This window comes from Porites lutea, chromosome 9 (assembly GCF_958299795.1).
Source record: "Porites lutea chromosome 9, jaPorLute2.1, whole genome shotgun sequence".
Classification (NCBI taxonomy): Eukaryota; Metazoa; Cnidaria; class Anthozoa; order Scleractinia; family Poritidae; genus Porites; species Porites lutea.
This window is the reverse complement of record NC_133209.1, coordinates 7,250,984-7,265,760: the sequence shown is the minus strand read 5'-3', so window position 1 is coordinate 7,265,760 and position 14,777 is coordinate 7,250,984.

Here is a 14,777-nt window from a genome sequence, read left to right as displayed (position 1 = left end):
AGTAGAAATTCCTGTTTGGGGTCTTGCCATGGTCTAAACTCCCACCCGCTCCCCATAGCATGTTTTTGGTTACTTCATAACTCAATTTTTTTCAACACTACTCCACAGTTAAAAGTATTTACTTATTTATTTATTTATTCTCTTTGATTTTCTACGTATAGCTGGTCTTATGGAGTTGTCTTGTGGGAAATTGGAACCCTTGGTAAGTATTAGAATATTCAGTTGTTTTTCGATAAAATAGCATTACTTGTAAACCGTTGGTCTCAAATGCAATATAAATCATTTTCCAGCCTTCTAGTCAGTTAAACACTCTATTTCCGAAATGCCATGCACTCTGATACATGAGTTATTTACTAAGCGTGAGGTCTTGATGGCCCGGCGTTTTCCAGTCATCAACCATTTTGACAGAGCGATACTGAGGTCAATAAAGGACAAATTAAACCGGAAAATCCTAAGCAAGAAATTTTATCTTATTATTCCACCCCACCCCATTGAAAAGGCATATTTATTCTCTTAGCTCAGTTGGGAGAGCCGGATCAACATTCCATACCATTCTGTTCCATGTTATATAAAATATCTAAAATAGTACGCGCGCTATGATTGGCCTAAAGGCCTGTTTACATGAGAGTGTGTAAATGTGGTTGTGTAAAGCTGACATTTTGGGCGAGAAAAATCCATATTTTGGAAAGCATCTTTTTGCAAAACAAGAACTGATTACGCGTTCAAGACTTCGTGTACAAGATTTGGCGACTGGTAAGAATTTCTCTATTAACCATAATTATAACAAATTTGTCAAATCTGATTGGCTATCTTAGCCTTAATTAGACAGTTTAATAGAGCAGTACGCGTCATGCCTAAGTAATTGCCAGTACTCGCCATCACGCGCCCGCGTAAATAGCTTTTTTTCGCCGCTAGCCAAAAAAAATTTGGAATTTCTTGGGTTTTGATTTTGAAAAATAGCGTATTATATCACACATTTTGTTAAAGTTATGACTAATTGGTAAAAGACTTTCGTGTCGTCCAACCCGCTCTGTAATCATACTAATCGTGATTTAACAAATCGGACTCCCGCTACGCGGTCGTCCGATTTTGTTAATAAGGAGCTTACGCAACTACGACGACGACCACAACGACGACGTCAAAAAAACAATAGGTTTAATGATCAAAACATCACCTCGGCACGTGCATTACGCTTTTAGTACATTTCTTTGACGTCCACTGCACGACTATGACGTGAAACCTCCTAATTTGACGTTTTATGGAGGATGTGGACATAAGACGACGAATTTTCCTTCCTCTTTTTGAACTTGAAGAACTGAAATCCGTAAGAATTCAACTCCAGGAAAAGTCGCCTGCATTTGACATATTGAGCGGGTCCAAATAGGCGCACTTGAGTTTGAAAGAACGCAAATTCTTTTTTTAACGACGTTTTCATGTACTGCCGTCGTCGTCGTCGTTAATCACTCGTATGATTACAGACAGAATTGTACTCCACTCAGTCCTGTTACCATTACTAATCAGTGCCATAACAAAAGAGTTTTGCGTTTTTTCTTGAGCAAGTTAATTTATATAAAAGCAATAGAAAGCTTTTTCCCTGTATTAAACACGCGAGGAGTTGGGAGAATTCTCCCAGCCCCTCTCGTGTTTATATCAGGTTACGCAAACACGGAAAACGTTTTCTATTGCTTAAACATTATATTCTTAGGGAACTCATGCTTTTTACTCATGCAATAAACCAAATACATTTTTTGCAGGTGGGTCACCATATCCACTTTTGAACAACGCTGATTTTGTTGCACTCCTTAGAACAGGATATCGCATGGAAAAACCCGACTTGTGCTCAGATGATTTGTAAGAGATTAACTACATTAGGACTTGTGGATAATTCTCAACATATATGTTGAATATATATAGTTGGAGCGAGCAAACATTTTCAATCCGTTAACACGCAGGAATAAGTGGTTTGCATGAGTCTTTCCTCATCCTGCATAGTCAACTAAGAAATACCAGCAAGTTAGTTACCAGTTAAGTTAGTTGTTTAGATCACGCCTGCTGATAAATACCATAAGACGTAATTTTGGTTCACATCCAAACTGACAATCCTTTAAAGCTTGAACAAAACTGATGGATAGGCGTAATCAAGTAATTCAAAGGGTATTAAAGGGGCCCCAACTCAATGCAGCTCCATGCTAACTCCTGTGATCTGCGTCAAGTAAATGACTGTTGCAGAGGCTGTATGATCAGTACTCAAGCAATGCTGCTTGAAGTCAATGTGCACGTCTAATACTGTGCCGCTCGCCAGTGGTGTGACAAGTTGGACCTGTTTGAAATTGGCTTTGTAGCATGGAAAATGTAATCAAAGGTGCTAACAACTTTATCTGAGCTCTTCTGAGCTCCCTAGCCCAACTCTTAGCCATAACTAACGCGGAGCAAAATTGCATCACCTTTGGCAAGAGGCAAAGACAACCTTAATTACCATCTTTTTTGTTAGAACTTACAGTCGACAAAGGCAGCAGTAAAAGTAGCCTTTACACACAGCCTTTACACACAGTCTAAGGTGGTACTTCGGCCAGTGCCAAAGTAATTAATCCTGTAGCAGTGTTTTGGCTCGTTTTCCATTATGTAGGGACTCTGGATTCTGGAATCCGAGAAATGTTTGTTTGTGGAATCCGGAATCCTGGGCTATGGAATCCGAAATACAGTTCAAGGATTCCGGAATCCCACTTACGATTGGAATCCAGAATCCTGGTTTTACTAACAGGGACTGGAATCCAGTACCTGCAATCCGGAATCCACGGCGTGGAATCCAAAATCCAAGGGTCGACTTGGTCAAGCGTCAGTTTTTTTGTCTTTCTTTCAGCTACGCCCTGATGACGGATTGTTGGAAACAAAACCCGGATGAGAGGCCAAGTTTTAAGGAGCTGGTTGAGATGCTTGAAAATTTGATGCTTCAGGATGTGGAATATTTTGACTTTAACTTACTGGATGAGACTAAAGATTACTATCAATTTCAAGAATCGAAGACAGGAGAAGTCAACAGTGATAACAGATCTTTGCAGGAAAAAGCATCTTCTATTGATCTGGCTATTTAGGACTGATTTAAAGTATCTTGAGCGATATATCTTTTGCCAAAGTAAAAGCATATTCGTTTAAAGTATTTCCTATCCTTTTCACTGCTCTGCTCAAAGCTTTTTTTGTTTTTGCTTGCTTTTTTTTTCTACCCACGTTCAATGTGTTTAAGTGAGGATTCTGTGAGGAAGTCTGATGGTGGTTGATTTTGTCCTTAAGATTACCTTACTCTAGAGAGAGTTTAAATGTCGTTAGTGAAATTAGATGTAATATATCAAGGATGAGACGAAGTGTTTCATGACCGGATAAAACACTGAGAAGAGAGTTGAAAATACGACGCGCAGGGGAGAGTTTTGACCAATCGAACTTCGGGGTGTTTCATGAATGTTTGACAAAATGATTTTCAAAGGAGAAATTAAGAATGCAAAATAAAAAGCTTTTAATCTGATTTTCAAATACTCATTAAGTAATCATCCGGGTAAGGTGGATAGCAATTTCTTTTGTTATGCGGCAACGGTGCTTTCCCCACATGGGAATGTTCTCATTTTTACACAGAGAATGCACGCTACATGAAAGCCGTTTACGCAATAAAATGCATTTACACTCCACTTTGAAAGGGTGTTTTTTTTGTGTTAAAAAATTTTAACCAATCACAAGAATTGAAAACAATAGCAAAGAAAAGTTTACAATTTTACATGTTCCCCACATAGGATTTCTTTGTTATTCAAACTGAGACTAGATTTTGTTATATGGAAGATGGTTGGAAAGTAAGGATGACTATATGTACCGCTTTATGAAGTTTTGTTAACTTTTGCTGTCTAAGCCAATCAGAAGTAAGTAGAGACAATAGAAAAGTTAGCACCTTTTTTGCATTCTAACATGTTCGTTGCCGTTGTTGCTATCGTTCTTATCTGGACCGTTTTTTAATTTCCTTTGTATTTATGAATTATTAATAACTTTGAGAAGCTTAAATCAATCTTGAAGGCATTAAATTTAGCTTCAGCTATTGCATCCTTTATTCAATAAATTATTTACTCCTCATATAAATCAGGCAGGGCACCCAACGTCAATTTCCGTAAAATATCTGTTCGGAAGACCATTTGAGATCTAGAATTTTCGGAACATTTCTTGTAAAATTTCTTGCTTGCCTGCCTCTCCAAGGATTTTAGAACATATAAAAAATGGTTTAATTACCCATCTTTAACGGATTTGTAGCCTAAAAAGGTCACCTAGAATATTTGGGAGCCTTTTTTCTGGCTGAAATTTTCGAAAAGATAAGTTTTGATCCCTATAATTTTCGGATCACTAGACTTTCAGCTAGGAAATCAGAACACATGAAAAATTTTTAGGGGATAAGAATATGCCCATATCTACCGTTTAGATACTAAAAGACATTTAACAATGCTATGTTTAAGTGGGTTTGGACTATATTCTAGTTGGGGGCTCCTGATCAGGCAGTTCTTTTGTAATAAATAAACTGGAAAGCGCGTTTCGTTGTACATCTGCTTTTATGAGATACATTTCCGCTTGGTTGGCGCGGGGGGAGGGGGGGGGGGGCAATTGAGGGCAGTTTTGGTGAAGGTGAGCTGCCCAGGCTTTCACACCCTGACCCTGTTTAAGACAAAATCCGTTTATTTTGCTACCCTGTGTAAGAGAAGAGACTGTTTTTCGTGACCCTGTTTAAGACTGTAGCCCAAATGCTTTGTTTGAGGAGATTATTTCTTTTTAGATAGTATAAAAGACAAAACAAATTGGGGAAATATATTTATTTAATTTGTTTTAGAGTCACATGCAAAACGATTTTTTGGAGATTACTGACAGAACATAATTAGATTATTTTATTCGTTACACATGTAGACCGCACAACGCCAAAATTCACACCCGGTTTAAGGCTTCGGGTCTAAAAGACACCATCTTTAAGATGGTCAATAGTAAGATTATGTACCGGCTCTGTTTAAGACTCAAGACCCTGAAAACCATACCCTGTTCAGCGGCACATACCCGTATAGACCAAACAAGGGAGTGCCCCTCTGTCGAACCACCTCCAAAACTAACGTTTTAAAAAGGAAAAACTCTAGTTGCTATTTTCCTGGGATATTGGGGACAGCGAGGCTCGAACGTCTAGCCTAGCTCCTGGGACGAGGTTGAACTTCTCATAGCCTGCAGTGCAGGCGTTTTCTTCGGGCGCGCGAACGTTTTGCTCGCGAAAGCGCCCTGTTGAAAGTCCAAAAGGGAAAAGGAAATGGGGCGAGTCAGAAGGAACGGGACCCGGAAAGAGAAGAGAAAACGTTTTTTTTCTCATCTCCCCCTCCTCTTTCCTCCTTTCGCCCTAGATCTACCCTAAGGGTAACTATTTTTACTCTCCCTAATCTTTTCCCGTCATGAAATCAAAGATGGCTGTTACAACAATACGAACATAAACAGGAAGCTTTCGCCCGCTCAAAATACACCTGCACTACAGGGTAAACTTCTAAAGCCTCGTTTATTTCCGAGAAACGTTGTTACAGGTTGGGCGAGTCAACTCTCATACATTTCCTTACAAAACGTGAGGAGCCGTTTACATTGGCTCAGCTAGAAGATCATGAGTTTCATCGCAGGGTCACCCTTTTGGGATGGTAGCTGAATCTTGTAGCTAGGACCGTGTTCTCTCCATACAAACACTTTGGCTAGCCCAGTCGGGTCAACTTGGTCGGGTGTGGAAGCGGAATCATTTGAATCTTGATATTCATGATTCCTATCGTTTTTGCCTCAATGATTCACGATTCCTACAAGAATTTTCTTCCAGATTCATGATTCACAAAGACGTCTGATCGCCTATTGTCTTTTGCGTTCAAATTTTTCTTTCATACAGACTCGGTATCATCATTCGTTTTGTCTAGGTATGGAGTTCTTTTGAAACTGAATATTAAGCCGTACTAGATTTTGTAACAGGTTACTGGAGAAGCAAGCGGATTGACAGCCCCGAATGCACGAATTATATACGGGAGTCCGGGGGCATACTTCCCCGGGGAAAAAAATTTGAAAGATAGACTCTCGGAAACGCCATATCCTCCATTCCCTGGATCGAACGCAACTAATTTATGTGTATATTTTGTTGGGCTTTTCTCAGAGTCCCGTTTAGTCATGATTCCCAAAGTACAAAGATTCATAATTCTTGCATGTTTTGTAACTATGATCCATGATTCATGATTCCCCTTCCACTCCCGAAACTTGGTCAGAACGAAACAATTATGGCGTGCGTGAGGAGTGTTTTTGTCAGTTAGTACGTACATGCGTGAGCACCTTTGTCTCGGACTAAGGGTTAACATTTTTCTTATAATAACGCCCCCTAAGTAAAGTTGAGTCGGCTTTGAGGGTGACCCTTCTACCCGTTGTACCCATAGAGGTATTATTTTTCCCATTGGGATAAGAAACTGGGCCTTAATAAATAAAAAAAGTTAAGCAACTCTTAGAGGTTCTCCCTCAAAGGGGTTACCCGTTATATACGCATGTGCGCACGTGCAGAATCGGAAATAAGCGATAGCTAACAAAAAAGTCATAATAGCTATAGCCTTCCGTTTCCCGCTCTAACTTTCGCGCAAAAACTCGATTGGAAACGCTTCAGTGCGCAGGCTATAATAGCAAAATTCAATAATTTCGACTCAAGAAAGGAAGTTGCATCAAAGAGTGAATGTGAACTTGGGAACTGCTTTTTTTTTTTTCGGGTTAGAAACCTGTCTCCTGCTAAATTTAGTAAATTTGTACCGAAACAGCTCATTTCAAACAAATCGGTAATGCGCCGTGATTTAAAAGTCCTCTTGTCCTTGTCACGCCACGTGTAGTTGCGTGACCAGATACTTTTGGTGTTGAGTAACATGACACCCCCAACTCACACAGTCACTACGACCAATGCATTTGTACTGTGCTGCCTATAAGGCTATTGCAGGTAAGTCTTTTAAATTTAACGCTGAAAAAATGCAAGCATTCCAGGGTATTGGTAACTGATTGTGACCCTAAGTGTAGTAAAAGCACTGTAGTTGTGCTTTCATGGCGTTATTGGTAGCAGAAAAAAAAAAAACATATAAAGAGCATATCGAGGCCGCTCAATCACAGGGCGCCCACACAATCTGTTTGTGTAGCCGATTGTTATTTTATAGTAAATGTACTGGATTTGCCGTTTGCTTCACCTATAACGATATATCGCTAACTATGTATATAAATCAATGATAAATAAACGTTGAATTACCTTATCTGTGGTATATAATCGTCCTTTTACCTCAAAAGCGGTTTTTTGGGCGATTTTGAAGGAATTTGAGTTCGCCGTTGACTGTTCCACATATAAGAAGAAATGAAGAAATGAAAGTCCAGGTTGGTAATTTATTATTACTACTGATTTTTATGCAATAATTCTGGTCATTATACATTTTGTGGAACCTGCCCGCCTACAGTACCCCTTCCCTCAGCGAACAGTTTGCCCTAATTGAGAACAAGGTAGTGTTAATGTTGGCTTAGGGGAGGGGTAGGTGGGAAGTTTACCAAAAATGCATAATGATCTGAACACCATGATAACTAACACTGATAACTAACTAGATTTTCTTATTGGAGGAACAATATATATTTTTGCACTGTATACGGAAGTTATGCATAAACACGATCCTCTTAATTTCAAATGTATTTAAATACTGTTAAATTAACCTGCTCAACATACAAATGGCTCAGTTTCATTTTAAAAAGTTAAGTAACTTGAAATGCTTTTATTTAAAACTATAAGGAAATCTTTATAGTATGCTAAATTAGTAGAGGGGACTTCTAGCTAAGTTGTGATCCAAATAGGCGGCTGACAGCTGCAGCCCGCAGTCTCGTTGCTATTTAGTGGCATATTTGCCACATCATTTAGGTGTCAATGACAACAAATCAAAATCACAAAAAGTCAGGCCTTTATTTATAGCCTGCCAAGGTGTCTGGTTATCATGCCTATACAAAACATTTTAGTAGACAAGTGAGCGCTGGAAGCCTCAACTAAATAAGGAAATATTAAACATAATGATTAAAATTATATTTATAATCTCTAAGTCTTTCATTATTTGTCTCATTCAGGAAGACATTGAAATGGTTGTAAAAGATGGTAAACATAAACTTGTTGGGTTTGTGGATCTTGGGGAGATGCATGATGCGTTTGAGAAATTGTCAGGTACTGTAATAATAGAAATAAATATTATCTCATTCTGTTTATAATTGTGTTGTGTCACTGATCAGGAGCACTAACTGACTGTCATAACAGTAGGTCGTATGGTATTAAATTTTTAATTTTTAATAACAGTTAGACTTGAAATTTACGAAATTTGATTGTTTGATCTCCAGGTCAAAGCAGGGAACCAAAACTTGCTACTCATGTTCTTCAATTCATATTTATGAGTTATAGTGGATTCAGATTCCCAATAGCCCAGTTCCCATCACGTTCATGTACAGTTGCAGATCTTTTTCACATTCTCTGGGAAGGGGTTCTCAAAATGTTAGAAACTGGCTTCCATGCGTATTGGTGCATCCTCGATGGTGCAGATGTAAACAGACAATTTGTAAAACTGCACTTTAAAGGAGAAGATGAAGCCGTGGAAAAAAGGTTTACAGCCCAGAACCTGTACACAGGGGAACCTTTTGTATTCATGATGGATTTAAAGGTAAATAACTTAAAGAATGAAACGAAAGGACTGAATCTGACTTCGGCAGTTTTATGCCAAAAAAGGACCTCACATCAAACGTTCCTATCTTGTGATTACATTAGATAAACCAAATGCGTTGCATACAAACCTTCCCTGAAGCTAAATCTTTATTTTATGTATCTAGAATATACACTTCACATTTGTCATTAATCATATCAACAAAACTTACAAACACTAAAGTGAACAGAAACATCATTTTGAGGGCCCTCAAAAGATTTTTGGTTGTTTGTTTGGTTTTTAAGTTTCATCTAGATAGCACCACGTGATATTGAAGCCCGGAGTACACCGACCTTTTTACAACAAGATAACAGGTAATTGAGCGCAAAAGAAGGAAAAGTGTTAGTATGGTGCTCAACCTTAATTACTGTCTGGGACTAACTGTTCTTTTTTTCTCCTTCAACACAACTTTAAGAAGATACGTAACAACATTTTGAAGAGTTCGACAGATGAATCCGGAACCCGTTGCCTGACTTTAAGAGGAAAGACGATAACATGGGACCAGTTCTGGAAGGCATTCAATTATGATCCAGGCGAATTTTCCATGTCCCTCCACCACAAGCTTACAGTGGATCATTTTCAGTTAGACCCTGTATCCAAAATGCGTAACCATCTCGCAGAAGACGTGCTCGATAGGAACATGTTGGCCCTCATGAAGGTATTTTTCAGTTCCAAAGGCATGCATTCTGCATTCTGCCAGTCTAACGTAATCAAAAAAAAGAAAGATTTGTTCATAATTTCCTTAAAAGATTAACTAGCAATACATCTAATTGTACTCTTGTAGTTGGTACTAAGCTTTTTTAACTCAATTTACATGTCTGATTGATCTCTACAATTGTCTTTCAAAGTTACAATAGTATATGATTGCAATAATTTGTTAACTTACTAATATTTAAATGTACTAATGGTTCAATTTTTTTATTGAAATTTTAGGCTTATAAGAGTCACCTTGTTAGCAAAGGGCAGGATGGCAGCAGATAAGAAATGGTCGCAACTTTAAAGAGTTTTGTCCGACTTTTTCCTAATGCAATTCTTGTGTTGTCAAAAGTTTACATAAACTGATTATATTCATGTTGTTTTCCTTTTCTTTAAGAGAGTCGCTTGATCTATTGATAAGACGTCTTTAAGTATAAGAAATTGAACTATAAGGGATAAAACAGTGGGTTCAATTTCAGTTAAGGTATGGACCAAATTAAAACGTAGAACTCACTTTGACATAGACTGTGGGCACTCAGTTTGTGATATATAATTAACGATTATTCCACGAGGGCGTGTTGGATATGAGATGATGGATAGCTAACGAGGCGCGTAGCGCCGAGTTGGCTATAATCATCTCATATCCAACGAGCGCGAGTGGAATAATTGTTTTATTAAAAACGCCCACAAAATCTTGTTGAATCTCCCCGACTAGAACAAACCGGAAAATACAAGGGACTTCCGCTATTCACATGTCACACGTCTATCAAAACTGTCAACGCGCGAACGGACTCGCATGAATGAAAAATCAAAACATTCTAGCGATGAACATTAGTTTTTTAAAAACTCATCAGGATTCTAGGATTTTACACAGCAGAACAGCTAAAAAAAACTACCAGATAATGTGAATAAAAAAGAATTGTTAAGTAACACCCGCAGAAATTACTGTGAATTTGGATTTTCGGTGCAGTTATAAAAGTAAGAACAACGGAGAAAAACTATTACCTTGGTCGCTTGTTATGAAGTTGTTTGAAGCCACAAGCTGGTTTTGCTGAACGAGAAAAGAAGCTATACTGCCGCCTCGATTGCTCTAGTGAATGGCTGCATAGCCTGTATTTGTAGCTGGTTACTTGTGATTTATATTCTTGATGTCGGATAAACAAGCCGCAGTTATCTATCGGCGAGGGACTCGATCGGCGAATGCCTTCGCGATCATGAAGAAACAACACTTGTCTTCTTTCGTAGCTGGTCAAGGTACTTTAGTTCCTTGTGTTTTCATGTTTTTTTCGACAAACTTTCAAACAAGCTGTTGCGGCTTTTTTGTTTGTTTTTGTCTTTTTTTCTTTCAATGAAATTGCATTTCTAGTATTCTAAGAAATGAATCAAAACAATTTCCTTCGTGCGCCGTTCTATCCTTCGCGAAAAAAAATCTGAGCTATTGTAGCTTCCAATTTTAAAATGAGCATGGTATAATAGCTCATATACCATAACGGCTAAGCCAATCAAAATGCTAGAATTGCATTATCCAATGATTCAGTTTTTAATAATTGATATTATTTATTATCTAGGAAGTTGTAGAAACAAGCAACTTACTGGGGACAAATGCTGAGCCTTGTACTGTTGACATGATGCAACAAGAGGAAGCTGATTTTGAAAGTGAGGATGGTTGCAAAATACCCTTGATCGTATTTTCCCCACCAAATCACGCCGAGGTAAATAAAAAATTTTAAGTTAGAGACAAAACAGAAGTAGCTTCCCTCCTCCTCGAAGAATCCCTAAAATGTTCAACGCACTTACAAAATTAGCTTTGAATTAATGATTTTGATTAAGCAGTGCAGCATACAAAATTATCATTTTTCAGTGCTAAGAACCCGAACTGGGGAGTGTTTGGTAGCTACTCGTAATGAAATCTGGAAGATGCATGTTAAGGGTAGTGTTTCGCATATATATATCCTTACTAAATTAATTTTCCCTGTATCGTCGTCTTATCACCAGTCGAAGATCAAGAGCAAATTGGAACTTTGTAGCACTTGAATACACCATACCGGATCGGTCCACATGAAGTGGCTATTCATTTTATCATTTATTTTAATAATATCGTTGTGAAGAATAATTAGGGAGAAGGAAGAGAGAGCTAATAGGAAGGCGGGGGGAGAGATGGGGGTAATTATCTTGCTCCCTGTATACTTTGGGGGCTTATAAGAGAGGGGAGCTCGATCGACGATTTACGGTATCTTCAAATTTATCACGTGAATTATGTAGGATACACAGGGAGTTGAAGACAGACCAAATAACTCTGAAGCAAGTGGGGGACCTTCGAGTACTCCAGACGGCAAGAAAGAGCAAGAAAAGCAAGGCGATTTTGACGATGACGATGAATGCAAAATCCCAATGACAGTGTTTTGGTCGTCGATCCAGGAAGAGAATGCCACACCAAAGACAGATGACAAAGAGTGTGATAACGATTGTGAGACATTTCATCCAACTGACGCGATGTCCTTTGCATGGCAGATAACACGAGGAATGGTGGGCTTATTTAGATTTTTTTGTGTGTCTCTTGGAAACCATGACTGGTTACAGTGTAGCCGTCCGTAGAAGTTCTGATTTTAAAAATGGTGTAAAGTTTTAATTTAAAGATGAATTTACGGAAAATGGACAGATTTCGGCACCAGATAAAATTAGATTTCATTATCCGTTTGTTTGTGCGATGTTTACATGGATATAAAAATGGTTATTTCCATCTTCTTTTTCTTTTGTTTTCTTTTTTCCTTTTTAGAGACAATTCTTCAAAACCTCTTTTATTATACTTAACTACTAGCAAACCTATATGATAATTTCTTATCTCATTCACTTAACTGGCTTTACACTTTTCAGAGCTACCTCTCTGAGAAGGGCTTAGTTCACCGGGATCTTGCTGCAAGAAACATTCTTGTTGGGCACGGTAAAAAACTCAAGATTGGAGACTTTGGTTTGATGCGAGAAATGTATCATGAGCTCTATGAAGTTAAGAAGCAAAGGAAACTGCCCTTCAAGTGGATGGCACCAGAGGCGATTTATGAACAGATTTTCACCTCCAAAAGCGACGTGTATGTGCTATTTTTGACATAATACAGCCGAGTATAACACCGATTCAACGTGTGCAAGAAACCTTGAAATTCCGTTAAGTGTGCGTCGCTGCTTAAGGCTTGTTTATGTGTATGTTGTATCTAACATAACTTAGGCTTTTTAATTCCCTTGAGTGTAAGTTTCCTCTGTAAGGGTTACTTGCCTGGAATGAAAGCTCCAAGATGTCACAAAAAATGTTTCTTTCATTGTAAAATTTGTCAAGGTCAACCCGTCATGTTTTCATTCCATTTCATACCCTTTAGACAAGAGTTAAAAAAAAAAATAAGACTCTTCTCGTTAAATGTAGGCCATGGTCTAAACCACATACAGCAGCAATACTCGCTAGTCTTAGGAAGCGTTTTTCATGCTTTACGTTTTATGCGCATGAGGCAACATTTTAGCCTTATTTATTTTACTTATTTGTTTCATTTATTTTTATTTTCTATTTTAGGTGGTCATATGGAATCGTTATGTGGGAAATTGCAACTTTAGGTAATATTCCAACTTCTACTTACTTCGTTGCTCGCGTAGCTTTTTCGTTAGGAAGGGATGGGGGGCACCGAGCGGTGCGTTTTTGCCCCATTCCCCTTCCGCTCCTCTCCGTTGCCCTCCACAACAACTAGAACCGCTCGGTACCGTCGGGCTACTTAGGCTCCATCTGGCTTAACAAGTGCATAATCAAACAAGAAAATGGTTAGTACAGAGTTTTTAAAAGGAATTTTATTCCTTAATCGTCCTATAACCCAGCCCAGCATATATGGTTGAGTTCAATCGTCCAACGATAAAAATAGTGTATTGGACCGATAAACTACACACTGTACAACTGCCTAACAACTGGCGAGCGCTGTGAAGAAATTCTCCCTGAAAGGGGCTGGTAATAAGGGATCAGAAGAACATGTAACTGAACAGGTTCCTTTATCATTCATAAACTTTCAGTTAAATTTACTGACTTTTACGATGCAAGTATTTAAGAAAATTCTGTAACCTTTGTAAGCTTAAGGCAAACATCGTAATCGTCCTTTAAAGCGGCTGTATCTAATAACCAGTTTAGTCATTAGAACTACGCTTATTCACAATTACTCGCGACTAAGAATTATTGTTAAAAGCATTAATATGTAGATTTAGCCAGGACTTATAACTATGTGTAATCTTAAAAAGCGTTTGATACGCGCGGCATTTTCAGACTGACCTGCAAGCGATGTGCATGAACGTCGACTGCTCAGCGATTAAAATTGCAAGAGAGACTACTAACAATCAATAAAAGAAATATAATTCGGTGAAACATTTAAAAAGACAACAATTTTCATTCACGAAGATAAGTATTTAAGGGTCTCTAAAAATCCTGAGACTTTAAGCTTAAAGCCGGCTTCCCGGTGTTTGCTTTTTTCAAAGATAAACTCGAGGCAAGAAAATCGCTCAAAGTTTTCTTTCTACAGCCAAATGTAAAACTAAATATTCTTCGGAACGGTTTCTCTCTCTATTTGCGGAGAGAAAATATATCTAAAGGCTTTTTAAAGTTCTATAAGCTTATATCAAACCTGCCTGACTAGGTCAGATCATTGTCTCAAATCTTACAAACGTGCATAAACTTGCCGCATAAACTGTGCTCGACTTCAAGAAATAAAAACAAACGTTAAATACAATAATTACTCAGGCTTATAATTCGACATGAAGCCCAGAAAGGTATCAAGTAAGGCCAGAATTGCTTGATACTTTTAAACCCTCTTACGCATCAAGTTAGGTGAAAAAAAGAAAACGATGCCATCCGAAATCGGATTTCCGACCTTTACAAGCGACGCATTTCTCAACCAAAAACCCAATAAACAAACCAGCCATGAATAACAGAAGACCCTTGGTAGCAGCTGTATTTCATTTTGTACATCCAGTGGAAAAAGACAGTTAAAAACATCACAAGGTGACACAAAACTCTGTCAGCCTCAGCTGTCAAAGTCAACAAGTGTCAACGTCTTCCTCGCCTGTATTTTAGAATAACTGGCTGATTTTTCACGTCCGAGGTCAGTTTGAAATCAAAATCTTAATAGTGCGGAGACATAGTGACATAAACACAAACATATTTCATATGAATTTTAGAAAAATAAACTTGAGCCTATGATCATTTAAAAACTAATAACTTGTCGGCGGATAACTTCAAAAAACTACTCGTCCTCGATGGGTCTATACCTAAACCAGCAATACGGTCGGGTGATACTG